Consider the following 16,566-nt stretch of genomic DNA (forward strand, 5'->3'; position numbering starts at 1 on the left):
TTTTTTAAAAGACCCCTTAAGTAAAAGATAATTTCTAAATTAATTAAAAGACAACTCCCTAGTTCAACACCTCGATGAGTATTATCTTAGAACCCTAGAAATTGGTTGTTTCTTTCCGGTCATCAAGAAACCAATAAATCTTATTAAGGAAGACTAGGGAGAGAGAAACATAATCCCTTAAAAAGATCATTGTCATGAACAATGATATGTTATTCTACAAAAATTGAATCGTAGAGGACGTATTAGAAAATAATTAAAATCAATAATGAAAGGAGACGATGTTTGCAGAAATGACAATATTTAACAACTCAATTGCTAAATCATTTAAAGATACCAATTCTACCCTCGAGACTTCTTTTCCCTCCCCACAATCCTTCTTCTCCATCCTTGTTTTTCCTTTTATGTTGATAGCAATATAGAAAAATTCCTTAGGGTAGCTATCAATAATACTAATTGATAGCTTAATTAAACAGACACATTTCCGTTCAACACATCTTGTCTTGGTACTGGTAGTTGCATCTTACATAGAACAATTACATAGAACAAAACTATAGATAGATTAGATTTTCATCCAATATTCTAAACTACCAGAAAGCCTAAAATAACATATAATCAAGAACTATCAGTGAGAAATCAATGAACTATCAGTGAAGTAACATAAATCTAGCCCTAATTTGAGCAAAATCAGCAAAGTCAACAAAAACGAAGTCATTACTAAACAAAAACTACTAAGAAGGTTTTAAAAATCTAAAATAAATCCTGTGAATTTGAATTTGAAGCAATAAACTTGGGTTAAGATATGTTATAAGAGAGAAAAGGATTCAAATTTGTAACTTTCTTTTATTCTTTTAGTATATTATTATTGTTTGAAATCTTTCTAACCATATTATTGTTAAAAAAGATTGCTACTACCAACACTCCCCATAAGTATTTGTTGTTAGATTGGTTTGGCTTAGGAGAAGTCATTACTGAAGGCAGATGATGATTATTAATCTTCAATTCAAAGTCCAGAATTTGCTTCTCATGTCTCATCACGTATTCTTGTAAATCTTTTTGAGTTTCCAATTTATCCTCATATCCATCCATCATTGGTTTTTCAATTGTATCAATGATGAGCTTGCAGTACTTATCATCATCACTTTCTTGAGCTGCTTTATGTTGCTGATCTTTTGTTTGCTTAGATGGCGAGGGAGCATATGTCTCACCTGCTTCCTCAATGGTGATTTGTTTACCTAAGAGGAGTGAGTCGTCTACAGGCTTCTCAAAGACGTCTTTTTCTCACGACCCACCTAGGACTTGGGTCGTGTTTTCTGACTCCTTAAAAACATTATCAATAAAGCACATGGATCACATAGGGAGTCTTCAAAATGGTCTTGGAAGTGCTCATCCCCTTGGTTAGATGGGGGATCATTAAGGTTAGATGTTTAGTTGGTGTCTTAATTAGGTAAAGTTGCAGCAAGGTTTGGGGATTTTCCTCTTGCTGCAAGGAGGAAGTGGTTTTTGTTTCGAATTGGCGGGAAGGGCTTGGCGTTTTGGATATTTGAGTAGTTTGGACTTTAAGGAAGGACTATGGGTTTGTGGGCTTGATGGAGGTAGTCTACATAAGTGTTTCGATGGGTAAGGGCAGAATGATAACTTCTTTGACTTTGGTGGTTTGGGTAGCAGGCAGAGTGATCATTATAAGAGGGAGATGGTCCTTAGACTCCTTGACCTTGGGTCTTTTTTTTCCTTCTTTAACCTAGATGCCTCATCCACGCCTTTCCTCTTGCAGACAAAAGGACTTTGTTTTTCACCCTCTTCTTCTGCAGTTTCATCTTCAACCTTCATTTCTTCGCCTTCAGGACATGTTTCCTTATTTTGTGTTTTGAAATGCTTTTCTTCTACTTTGTTGTTAAAGAGGTTAATCATGTGGTTTAAGTAAACCATTGTTCAAATTTCGTCTTCAATCGCAGTCCTTGGGTATTTCTTCAACGCGAGATCGAGTTGCAAACACAATTCTTTTATGAGATGTGGGAAGGGTCTTGTGTCGCATGGATGTTTCACCCAGGAGTGGATGTGTTTGCAAATGATTTTGCCAACATTTATCGGGATCTATTGTATTATACAATATAATGGCATCGGTTTATCTAAAGAGATCGTACTATCATAACGTGTTGGCATTAACTTCTTCTTCACAAAAAATAAAACTCATGCTTCTGTGTTCAGGTGGTGCGGAAAGAGTTGATATTTCTTGATTGGCATCTTGTCCCATGTTACTCCTTTTTAAGCTATTGTTTTCAATGCGACTTTCATGTCATCCCATATTGGGTTCTTAAAAATTGTGTTCCCAACCGTGTTATCATCAAGTCCAAATAACGCATTGATGTGCTTTTTCCTAAAGTAAACTCTGTCCTTTTTTACCACTGTGTAGTCTTCTTCATAATTTATAGAAACGATGGTAATCTGCCTTTATTTAAAAGGGAAGAGACCTTTTTCAACCTTAAAATTCTTACTCAGGTATTCGACAAAGAAGGCTACATTCTTGTCGCTTAGCCCAATATTGTTATCTTCTTCCTCTTTTCGAGTCGTTTCGCCATAATTATGACCTTTCTTTTACACTTTTCCTTCTCACCTTATGGCAATTTGTTCTGTCAACACCTTCTGCTTAATGTAACCTTCTTTTACTTGCTTGAAGGTTTTGCCACTTCATCCTCCACGAGACTTAGATCCTCTAGTTCCTTCTCAAGCTCTTTACATATCTCATCACTTGGAGTTTTCGTTGCCTTGGCCTTCCTTGCTGAGAGGGCTACCTTGTTTGTTTTGTTGAGGAACTCTTCCCACTCCCTCAACTTTGTTTTCTTCTTTTATTGTGCTAAGGCCTTAATGTCTTGTGCCTTGACCATGATTTTTATGCCGCACCCCGATCCAATTCACTCTATGCATTGAATAGAGATGCAACCACTTAGACATCCTTCACGAGACTCTTCGTATAGAAATCCCAAAGAATGTCTAGTAAGCAAAATTCAAGAGAAATGAAGACTTGATGAATGTAAATTTTATTGATAATTCAAAGGTAGGCACATTTCGTACTTTCATAACATCTGTTACAAAACTAACAAATAAGACACAACTAGACTTGGACTTTAGTCGCTGATAACTTGTAGAAATACAAGTTACTATAGCCTTTTAGGTAGAATAATTGAATCAAAAGGCTTAGTAATTGTGTCAAAATAGGTAACTTCTATTGTAAATTCATAAATATTTGGAAATACACTTTACATAAGTCTACATACCTGTTTCACCATGTTTTTAGTATTTTAATATAGAATTATGAATAAAAGAAGAAACTAGTGAATTGTAGAGGAAATTGCATAAAGGCTACGCGGGAAGAACTTGTCAGACAAGTACAATTTCTAGGCAACGAACTACATCATCACGCGAGTAAGGTTCACTAGAAGACAACAATGCTAGTTGGAGTTGATGTGACATGACAAGGCTACAATCGATGCTGACATGCTCAGTAGAATAGAAGTTTATCATAAAAACTTGTCTATATAAGGACTCCATCCCTAACAAGTTAGGTGTTCCTGAATGGGCCAAACTCTAGAGTGTGGCGGAAAGTAGCAGCCTTTTTTCCGTCTTTAAAAGTCATCTTCTTCTTTGTCGGTCAGTCTCTAAGCGAAAGCTTAGAGTTAGAGTAGAGAACATTCCATCTCTCCCTTCCCTTAACTTGGAAAGTCATGCTATTTACTTTCCACTTTTGTATTTCTTTGTAATGTATGTATTCACATTGTACAATGGCCTAAGGCCTATATTCTTTAATACATTGCATGTTTATATCTTTTAAATCCATCATTCATTTACTGTTCATCTGTTAATGTGTTATTTGTAGTTTAGTCTTGTGATAACTTCTCCATAAGAAGCTTAGCTTATAAAGCCTATCGCATTGGTTGAGCTATAACCATCACTTGGCTCGTGTTTATTGCCACCTACTCAAGTGGTAAGTAGCAAGGATATAGCTAATGTGCCAAGGAGGAGTTTGGAGAAAAACTCCACCTTGGCGAGATGCTTCCATCATTTGTGTTCCAAAAGGAGAACAAGTGTGGGTATTTGGCTTCGAGAAGTTGTCACCCTTAAAAGAAAAGTACTATAAGTCTTGTAAGTAAACTCTTCTAGATAGATCTCGCTTAATGAAGCTTAATCATTTGCATCCCGAGAGGTCAGTAAGGGTGGCATCTAAGGAAGTGAGAGGTGCTCGCCTTAATCAAAAATTAGTTAACTAATCTCTGTCGCATCAAGGCTGCTGTGTGGCTTAGTTCGCACATCAATCTCAGCATATGTTTAGTGTGTGTGTCTATATCTAACCAATCCTCTTCACTTAACGTTAGATATAGACACACACGATACTAAATACTAAGTTCAAATACCACCACTTGCCTAGTTACTATATGCTATGCGAGTAAATAGTGACCACTACCAAAACAATGTGATTGAGGAGGCATAGTAGGTGGTCAAGACTGCAAGTTCAATACCGAATGTCCTTTGCTACCTAGGGAGGGGGGTGGGAGAATGAAGCAACATATTTGAAAGGTTAGATGAAAATGCCTAATGAGTTGGATTTTTTATCCAACATCTTGGATATCAACAAGTTTGTTTTATTTTAACAAAATCAATCAGGGCATTATAGTAAATCAATTTTCACAATGTTTATCGCTCGTATGCCTCTCGCATACTAATGTTTCTCTTGTAGATTTATCCTTGTATTCTAAGTTATGTCTTTGTACCCCGTCCTTGGCTCAAGTTACGATCAAGCTGAGAAATCTCAATGCATGGACAATACGATGAATTCCATCATGCATGAAGCGTCTTCTAATACTAGATCACACAACAAGCAAAGGGCATCCATACTAGATCACACAACAAGTATGAGGTATCTCATACCAGATCACACAATAAGTATGAGGCATCTTATTCAAGATCACACAACATGAATATGACATTTTATTCCAGATTATAGAGTAAGAATAGAGCATCACATTGCATAGGGTACAAAGATATTCTCATTAGCTATTTAATATCTCACGAGCATTGGCAGTTTTACGAATAATACTAACCTCATCAATAATATACATCACAAGTCACATGTTGCCATGCAGTCACAATATAAGGTCAAGAGGAAATAGTTTTCAAACCTTTCTTTCTCTTGGAAGTTCACATATTTTTGAAAATTTGGCAATAAAAAGGAAATTGACATCGTCATGGTTTCCATAGAAATAACGTTAATAGTTCAAATATCTTTTAGAAATTTGTAAAAAAAAAAAGAAAAGAAACGTTTGTGAAGAGAACCACTCATAGTCACAGTCGACTAGCTCCTAGCCTAGCTTCTTAGGCCAAAGTCTCCTTTTATGCTTCTCAGAATCCTCGTAAAAAATGAGCTTGTTCCGCATCTCGATTCCTTGGATACATCCCCAGTTCATTCTTAACAAAATGAGGGTAAAAGCAACCTTACATGATCCGAATTTCTCAATTGATAGATTTCTTCACTGAGTTTTTCCATGCCGAAATGATTTCTTTAACTAACGACGAGAAGTGGCCCAATCTCAAACAGTCATGTGCCTCTGTCAATCCTTATCCTGTGGGTCAAATTAATCATCGACCTATGGATATCTGGGTCATATCACTGTCTCTAGGTGTAGTAGCTTAGTTTATATGTTGTTTGCCGCATAACTCTTTCCCTATAAAGGTCTTTACATCACGTAGGTTTTTCACAAATGCATTTTACTAACAGAAGTCTCTTCGTCCTATTGTAGAGCCTTCATTGCATTAGGGGGGTGTATGCGATTATGGCCTTATAACTACTACCTCCTAAAAGGGATTTTATCCCCGAAATTCAGTAATGCTGATGCGAACAACTATGGGTATTTGGCTTTCATCTGTTCTTCCTTTTCCCAAGGGGTTTCCTTAACACCGCAATTGTTTCATAAAACCTTAACCATGGGAATAACCTTCGTTCTCAATACTTACTCTTTTCTGTTTAAGACGCAGAGAGGTTTTACTTTACAAGTCAAGTTTTCTTGTACTTCTAGAGGTTGGTGTTGGAGGATATGCGAGGAATCTAACACGTACTTCCTCAACTTATAAACATGGAAGACATTATGGATCCTAGAAAATTTTGCAGGAAACCTTAACTTATACGCCACTGATCCCACGTGCTTTAGAATCTCATAGGGTCCAACTTGCATCCGTAATTTTGTGTATGTTAATTCATGTAATTATTTTATACTTATAATTATTTCATAGATTTAATTTTTTTAGCCTTTTAGTTTAGCATTTTTAACAAGTTTGGGAATGCGAGTGTATCGCGTATTCATTAGGCCAGTTAAATACAGTTTTGCTATATGAAACTACCTTGCGAGATGTGTTCGTAGCAAAAGGTATTAGGTGTTTTGGCTTTCTTGCAAAGTATGTTGCATAGAGGAAAAGTCACAACAGTTAGGGTTTTGGAGAAATACCAAACGTCACATTTTAAAATTCAAGTTTAATGATAATGATTGTGCTGCGTATCGATAACCTAAACATCATGTTAGAAAAGTCACGTCGTATTTATAATGCGTGATGTAAATCACGCGATAACCAATCCCTAACCACAATTAAGTTAGCTTTAAAAGGCCCTCTTAAACCTTAATTTGAACTTTTTGGTGCATAATTCTCCCAAGCTCTTCGAAGTCTTTGAGCTTTCCGGTCATCTACTCCGACAACCAAGTAAGATTTCCTTTCTTTAACCTTTATTTCCCGTTCATTTTCCTTTACTCCTTATCAACAATGGTCGAAAACAAGGATACTAAGAAGTATGTGAAGAAAGACGTAACATCCACGGTCAGTTAACCTAAAGGGGACATTGAATCATACGCTCTAACGGATCTGTGTCGGAGCAAGAGCAAATCAACCCCATGACCCACAATGCTGAGGACACGAGTTTAAGTCAAAAAGTTGATGGAATCCATTCATTGTTAATGGGAAAGAGATACAAATGAATAGGGAAAATATGGAAATCATGCTCAGACTACTCCTCGAGGAAAGACCGAGGAGAGAGTAGTGAGGACAAAGGTAGAAACAAGAAGAGAGAAAGAGAAGAAGGAGAAAAAGAAGAAAGAAGAAGAGAAAGAGAAGGCAAGAAAAGAAACGTTGGAGAAGGAAGAGGAAGTGAAGGAGAAAAAGAGAGAAGAGGAAGAAAAGAGAAGAACAAAACAAGAGGAAGTAGGCAATGAGAAGAAAGAAGAAGAAATTGAAAGTGAAAAAGAACCCTCCTCGCCAATTGCTAAACTTTTTTTACAAAGGTGGCTTAAAAGGCAGTAGAGAAAGGCAAAAAGGTCAAGTCTGAGCTGATAAAAACAAAGTTCAAGGCACAAGGACTTAAAGCCTTGGTTGAAGGGAAAAAGAAAAAGTTGAGGGAGTGGGAAGAGCTCTTCAACAAAGCTGATAGATTGGCCTTCTTCGTAAAGAAAGGCAAGAAAAAAAAACAACTGAGGAGTATTGTGAAGAAGAAAAAGAAGTGGTGAAACCTGCAAAGAAAATAAAAATTATCATAAAGAAGAGGGCATTGGGGAAACAAGTTGCCAAAAGGTGAAAAGAGAAGGAAATCGAAGACGAAGAATGCGAAAAGGAAGTCCCTTTCCAAGAGGCAGGTTAGCAAACTATTCATGATGGGACTTTATCTGTACAAGACCAACATGCCTGAGTTTCTCACAACACCCATCAGAGCATTTAGATGAAAGAGGTTTTTCCAAGGTGTGACTACGATAAGACCTGACGTAATGAATTTATTCTACAAAGGCTACATTAATGAAGAGGAATACTACACGGAGAAGAAAGGAATGATGGAAATGAAATAAGCGCATGAGATAAAAAGATCGGATTTTACTCTAATTCCATCTAAACACTAAGAGATTAACATGCATTAAACACAACCTTAATTACACTAAAAGAGGGTTCAAAGGAAACATACCTTTGTAGCTTTCCGAAATCTCGAAAACTTCTTTCGAAGTCGACCGGGCTACCACTAGAATTAACCCATTAATCTCCGAACTTAGAATCAAGTTGTGGGACCCATTAATTGAAGGAATTAGAGAGAGTTATGGAGGAAAAAAAGCGAATTAGGTTAAGATAAGATTTATTTTGAAGAGAGGAAAAATATTTTGAAAATGAGAATGACCAAAAGTATTTTTCAATTTGAAAAGAGGACTATTTATAACCTAATTACATGTAAAATTGCATGTAATTAGTTTGCTAAAATCTCAACACCTAGCATTCCACTAGCATTTAGTGGAATTAATCACTATTCCATTATCTCTTAGTAGCCTTGGTGTCATCACCATAAGCTTCCACATAAGCCACTAAGAGTTAATGGAATTATCCAACAAAATGTTGGATTTTCCCACTAACTTTGGTCTAGGGGCAAAAAGGTTATTTGACCATTTTAGTCAAAGTCAAAAGTCAACATTTTGAATTTTTACCATTTTATCCGTCTTGATTAATTCCAGCCTCTTGAACATGAATTCACAATCATTTTTTCCAAATTCAAATCACATTTGAATATAAAGCCGGTCAAAGTTTGATTTATCAAAGTCAAAAGTCAACATTTTGATTTTTTACAACTTTGACTATTTCCATTAATTCTGAGCTTTCGAATATGAATCTCTATTCATAATTTTAATATTTAAATCACATTTAAACCTAAAGCTCTTGTTCAAAACTATAACCGACGATTATATCACTTGTAGTTGTCGGTTTCTGCCTCTTTACCTAATTCAAACAATTCGAATTATTCCAACATGTTTTTCTAAGTTAATTTTGTACGAGCTAGCAGAGGAACCTAATGGACCTATCGATCATGGGCTCCCACAATTAAAGTCTCATAGTTGCACTCCCCTCACTATGTATATTTCTATCCATCTGATATAACCATGATTAGTAAGTTAATCCTTCACAGGTTGTTTGTGATCTCGGCTGGGTCAAAATACCATTTTACCCCTCAGACTTCATCTTGTTCCTTAAGTCCCACTGATCCACTATTAAAGAATTGGTTTTAGGCCCAACCTATAAACTGAATCCCTGTTGGGTCAATGAGAGGGTGGGGCTCCTTGTTCAAGACTTGGATTCAGTTCTTAAGGGAACAACTTATCTACTAATCCTAAAATGGGTAGGAGTGAATTCCGTCTTGCACCCTATGTCCCTAACCATCCACCTGATTTTACCCCTAAAATGGGACGCTTATTAGGCCAGCGACATTGAGCTGCCCTCATCTATGCAGATCTAAGGATAATACCATTTGAACAGAAGTTCATAGTTAGCTCAAGATTAAGATTAAGTTACCTAGGTCATCATAATTGAAATAGTCAGTTTATATAGTCAACGGTGTTATAACTTAAAAGTGACTATTTCTTGGTTCCAGTCTTATGTAAACTCTTTACATATGATGACCCCACTTCCATGTCTCTACATGAACGATTTAAGATCACTTTGTTTGTACTAACTACAAAGTGGGCCGCATCCATAGCGTTTCCAAAATATGGCGCCCAACCTTATTCATACACTATAGACCGTTTGGGCTATAAACTTGAATGTGATCCACGTTTATGTCTCTACATAATGTTCAAGTCTACACTAGATAGCCTCGGGATCTTAGTTTATTGGATTCAAAATTATAGTATTATATTTTTACTAATAAGTCCTCAATAACCACTTTAATGAATAAAATATAATTTAACTACAAACTACGAGTTTTAAGACATCAATTCCAACAAACTCCCACTTGGACTAAAACTCTTAGTATGAGAAAATAATGTTGAAATTAACCATGGAGAATTACTCATATGAGTACAATAAACATATGAATATTATAAACTAGGGCATACACCCAAACATTCTCCCACTTGTCCTAGTGCACAAACTCTATAGATCTAAACTATTTAGGTGACATTCAAACAATTTAGCCATGAAGGACTTTGTAAACCAAACAACCATGATTTGCTCAACTAGTATTGAGGTTACTACAACGTTACTATGAAGTACAATTACCCAAATACGATAATACAATTTAACTTTACACTTCTTCATACTACTGCTCCTCCATTTAAAGTGAATAATGATTTTGATGTACACTTTCTAGTATCTTTAGAAATTAAAATCAGTGTATCTAATAAGGATCAGATCCTTAGTTCTATACACGAGTAGTTAGTCTTTTAAATTTCTAAACTATTTTAGAATATACTTAACGACAATCCAACTCTTTTGGAATTGTGCATTTTATATCTAGACAACATTTTGTTTATATAAGATGCTTGAGACTAACTAGTATTGTGTTCTTTTCGTTCTGAACAATTTGAATCTTGAGAACACACTGTATATTTTCAAATCTCTTATTTGAAAGTGCATAGCTAGTCGTTTCTAGACGTCAAATAGATAATCTACATCATTCATTGTCTTTTCATAAGTCAACGGATCCTCTTAAACCATCATCAATTATGACAATTTGGTTTTCGATAAAACCAAGTAACGGTCAGGTTGACGAACAACCCTTCCACTACTTCGAGGAACTCTGAACTCTTGAAAATGATGTGACTAACCAGATTTCCTTGTTTTTTCAACTACTTTAGTGGATGAACTAGGTTTATCTATAACTTCTTTGAAAATCTTAATACTAATTTACTACAATGTTTGATGATTTATGGTGAGGTTTTCCTTTAAGAATCTGGTATTTGTCTATACAAATTCCTAATTCCTTGAGGATTAAAGAGCAAAGCTCATCATAAAGCAAACCATGTCCAACAAGGCTTAGTTTCTTCTTTATGATACACCGTTCTGCTTAAACATACTAGATGCAGGGAGTTGTGACTAGGTTTCATGCTCTATCAAATAGTCTTGGAATCTTAAGTCCACATACTCTCCTCCTCCATCTGATCGAAGTGTCTTTTTAACTTTAGTCTTAAATTCTTTGAACTTTAAGAGAATCAAACTTGTGATGCAATAAATAAACATGACCAAATCCTTGAATAATCATCAATAAAATTGATGAAATATTCATACTATCTTTGAACTTTGACATTCAATGGTCCAAAGAGGTCCAAAGTACGAGCTCTGATCGTATTTTGGTTTTGAGACCTTTTTCTGGTACAAGATCTTTTGGTCATTTTTCATTTTAAGAAAAGACTTACATGAAGGTAAAAATTTATCTTCTAACTAATCGCATTGAGATTTATGTGATAAAATCTTAAGTACAATAAAGACGTTAGAAGAAACCAAAGAAACCCTTTTTTCGTCTTTTATGCTAAACATTTCAATATTAAAGACAAATTTTATTTCATTTGGTCTTAACTTATATAAGTTGTTTATAAGTATAGTAGAACAAAATTGAATACTTTTTCTAGAAAAACGAACACTTCATATATTTCAAAATATATTTTATACATTTGTTCTAATTAAAATACATGAAACACATATTAAATTCCTCAACTTTTGAGAGGCATACAAAATATTTTTTAAGTATGAAATATCTATTTAATCAACTTCAGATCTCCCACTACTTTAGCTGAGACAACCTTCTTCGTTTCAATATTTGAGAATGATTCCGCCTTTTACAAGCTTTTCAAGCACTAGTTTTCTTGTGCTTCCTTCTCAGCTTTCTTCTCAGCAGGGTACTTTGGGCAATTTTTCAACCAATGCCCATCCTCATTGCAATGGTAACATTTATCTTTAGCAACTTTCTTTCTCATACTATTCGTGAGAGTCTTCCCCTTTCTCTTCTTTTACATAAGTGAAGGTACAACTCTATTCTTAAAGGACGATCCTCCCACTAATTTTTTTCTCTGTGGTAGCAACATTTGTTTCCACTCCCTTCCCCTTACCCTTGGTATGGTTTTCGAATCACTGAACCTCATTTAGAAAAGTGGTCAAGGTGAACTCTATTTCGTTCAGAGATGCGTTTGTCTGAAACGGTAAGAAAATCTTCAGGAGAATTGTAAAATAAAGCTCCTTTAATTTGCCTCATTGATGGGACCGCCATTTACTTCAACAATATTGAAGTGCATCATCATGTCCATGACATGTTCTCTAACAGAGGCCCCTTCCTTCATTTGCTTGGTGTAAATGTATTTAATTGCTTCGTGTCTGAGGGACCATGAAGGCTGACCAAACATCTTGCTTAATGAATCCATGATCTCTTTAGCCATGGCTAAGGATTCATGTTTCTTTGCCAAAACATCAGACATGCAGGCAAGAATATAAACACGAGCCTTTTCATTGGCCTTAACCCATTGATCATATGCTTTCCAAACATGTCGGTTAGTATTTGAGGTAGGGGCTTGAGGTCATTCCTCAGTTAAGACAAACCTTAAATCATCTATGGCTAGTATTGTATCTAGGTTTTGATTTCCAAGTCACATAGTTGTCGCCGTTGAGTTTTTCAGAAGCTAAGAGTTGTACTATTGAGTTGTTGATGCTGAAAAATAACACATTCTACTTAGTGAAAAACTATAATTCGTTAAAAACCAATTAATTTAGCAAATATTAATAATGTAGCCATTATTATTATGTTTTGCAACGATATTTCAAAGGTTCAGAATAACCTCTACCGAAGGGTAGTCGATTACTTTTCCTTTGAACCAAGACAATCTTGACCAAATGCTAACTCCTGATTATCTCATATTCTCTTAGCACCTCGTTACCACTAGTTTGGTCATGAATATACTAACAACTTAGTAATTCTTGTAAGTGGAACCCTCAATTTTCAGATTTCATAGATAAGAATCATTATGCTCCCGAAAGTGGAAGGACAATATGAAAACTGATATAAGAGACCCTATTCATGTATGAAGTTCGTGATGTTCTAAATCCTATGATACAGCCCTTCGAAGGAAATGTCGCTCTAAGGCAGACAAGCAGGCGCATTATAGGAATCTCAAAGTGCGACCTAATGGAAGAGACCATAGGATGTGTTGTCACATATTCCTTACCCACTTACTATGAACTACTTCTCCTATTCACCTTGATATTGATCCATGTAAACACTCTCCGAAGGGAGTCTGCTCCTATGCACGACCCAAAGCCCTAGATGGACCACACGCTGTGAACTTTTAGGGACGCTGAAGCTAAAAGTACGCTACTTTTTTCTAGCTGATATGTTCTAAGACGATTTTTTTTTAAAAAAAGGTACTCAAAAAAGATAGGATCATATTTAGGCAAACTTAAACATATCCTAATGTCTAATTGAAACATCCAGCATAACCATTATACCAAATTTTTACCTATGATGTCTAGGTTATAAACCGATTTTATTACCTCACATCTCTCACGTATGCTCATAAAACTAGGTTAACTAGGCTCAAGAACTGATTACGATTTATAGGTAGCAGGTGTTCTGTAAACTGTCAACTTAAGAACCTCCAACCTTAGTCATCTTATCCGACTTGTTGACAAGATCGAATCAAGTGAGCCCCTTGTAACCAGTTTTAGAAGATATCAACCTAATTCTATGAAATTTGGCAGATATGTTTTTAACTTAGGTGAGCATGCAACTTATCTATGTTATAGTTCATTTTATAACACTTATAAAAATTAGACAAACCTATAATATTCCTCTAACAATATATAACCATTATATAAAGAAAGGAAAGTACAAGAAATATAAGAGAATGAAAGAAGCAATGCATTGCTTTAATAAAAATAACTTTGGGTCTCTCGACCATAGTGTACTTCTTATAAAACAATACAAGAAAAATTAGACTGGAATACAAGAGAAGGTATTACGGCACAAAATCTTTTTTCTTATACTCTTTGGTTATGATTTTTGCCAAATGATGAGGGGGAAGATGAAGGAGATAACTCACTCTCTCTCTCTTGTTCTAAGCTCTCACCTAAAACCCAAGGGAAGGAAGAAAACAAATGATGTAAGAACTTGCTCTCTGGCCAAAAGGTATACACCTTGTTTTGAAGTGAGAGGCTCTATTTATAAGCGAGGCTTGTTGTTTTACAGGATAATCCATGTGTCATTAATGCCTCTGAAATGCAACATCAGTGCTCCATAGACGTCCGTTTGTCCTTTTTTTGATATTCATAACAACCAAATTTATCTGCTAGTGCATCATGTCACCTAGCTTGCACTATTCATCGACGCATAGGTTAAGTGCTCTCCTCGCGAAATCATTATATTGTCCAACGTCACTTCTTTTACCTAAAATCTTACAATTGGAGCACTAAAACACAATAAAACAGGGATAAGGTTCTTTTGTATCATGTGATTCGCAGATTAATCAAATCGCCTACTTTTACCTTTGTTTTCTTTTATTTTCATGCGATAATACCTCATTATTTTACCTAAAAGGCTACAATAACTTGTATTTCAACATGTTATAAACCTTCATCAAGTTATGACGTAGGTCCTTGCCTAGAAAATGCCTTTTAGATAGAATAATGAAGCCAAAACACACAGTCAAAGTGTCAAAACACGCAACTGCTGTTGTCAATTTATAAGTATTTGGAAATATATTGTACATAAATTTATATAGCTGGTTTACTGTGTTTTTAGTGTCTTAAAGTAGGATTAGGAACAAGAGAAGAAACTAATGAATCGCAGAGCAGCTCGCACAAAAGCTACGCGAGAAAAAGCCCGTCTTGGCAATTACCACTTCTAAGCGAGGATCTACGTCATAAAGTGTGGAAGGTTCACTTGAAGACAATAATGGTAGTTGGATTTGATGTGACTTGGCAATGCTGCAATCGACGCTGACATGATCAAAAGAATCGAATTTTTCTGTCGAAAGCTGCATATAAAAAGATTCCTTCCCTACCAAGTAAAATGTTCAGCTTCGAAAGAAGTCTGATGTCTAAATTGATCGCTCAACATGCCTGAATGGGCTAAAACTCTACAAAAGGACATAAACGAGAAGCCTTTTCCCCGTCTGTAATAGTTCTTCTTCTTTTCTCCAATCAGTCTATAAGTCAGAGCTTAGAGTCCGAGTAGAGAAGATGCCACTTTCCATTAACCCTAACTTGTAATATTCATCTCTATACTTTCCATTTTTGTATTCCTTTGCAACGTATTTATTCATATTGTACAGTGGTCTAATACCAACATTCTTTAACATGTTGCATGTTTATACCTTTTCAATCCATCATTTCTTTACTGTTCATTTGTCAATGTATTATCTATAGTTTGGTCTTGTGATAAGTTCTTGACACTACTACAAAACTGTGGTTAGTTGACGCTTTTTAACTGTCAAGTATTGGTTTACTTGACACTTTTCAATGTGTCAACTAATCCAGTGTCAAGAATAAGGAAGGTTTACTTGACAGTTTTTACGTGTCAAGTATAATTATACTTGACATTGAAAAAGCGTCAAGTATATACTTATACTTGACAGTTATTATGAGCCAACTATTCTAGTGTCAAGAATAAGGGGTTTATTTTTTACAGTTTCGAAGTGTCAAGTATAATTATACTTGACATTTAAAACACGTCAATTATAGATTTATACTTGACAGTGTTCATGCGTCAAATAATCCTGTGTCAAGGATAATGGGGTTTTATTTTTGACATGTTTTACACGTCAAGTGAAATTATACTTGACAGTTTATAGGTATCAAGTATATAAGGTTTGTTCAAATAAAAAATTATATATTTTGAAATATCCATATATTTTATCATTCACCTATTTTGAAGTCCAACAATATTAAAATAAACATCTATTAAAAAATTGAAATTATCTCAAACTTTCCATCAAAGAAATTGCATAGATATATAAATAAACCGCATATATAAGTTGGTGATTACATAGTTAATTACAACATATATATGTGTAGCCCAAACTTCTAACAATAGCCTAAACTTTCCATCAATGTGTCGATATATAAACAATATACATATGTAGCCTAAAGGTGTCGTTACCATATCAAAACTAGTTCACCTATATCCCACTATCAATAAAATATCAACAAAACTAGTTCACCTATATCCCACTATCAACAAAATATCAACAAAACTAGTTCACCTATATTCAGTATCAACAAAATAACAATAAAACTAGTTCACATATATCCAGTATCAACAAAATATGTCTATCTAACCCAAAAAGAACTTAGTTATGACCATTTCACATGTGGCCACCCAAAAAATCAGCAAGCTCCATTCGTACTTCGTCCAACTTGAGTTGACTGTATGAGGTCCTAGTATCAATCTGATATGAAACCCAAAATATTGAAGTTAATACTTTGATTACTTGAATTTAGTTTATAAAATAATTCAAACAATCATTTAAACACAACTAACAAAATCTGTGACTACTATGCTCCCATTAGTGATTATATCTCTCATGTATCTCATCACATAGTATCCATATTCAACTACTCCAACTTGCAAAGGACACTATAAATACATAGTACCCAATATAATGCATATTGCTAAGAAACCACACATAGTACCCAATATAATGCTTATTGCCAAGAAACAGCCACATAGTATTCATATTGCCAAGAAACAATTACATAGTATCCAAAATAGTGCATATTGTGAAGAAAAAATCACATAGTACCCAA

This window comes from Cucumis melo, chromosome 7 (assembly GCF_025177605.1).
Source record: "Cucumis melo cultivar AY chromosome 7, USDA_Cmelo_AY_1.0, whole genome shotgun sequence".
Classification (NCBI taxonomy): domain Eukaryota; kingdom Viridiplantae; phylum Streptophyta; class Magnoliopsida; order Cucurbitales; family Cucurbitaceae; genus Cucumis; species Cucumis melo.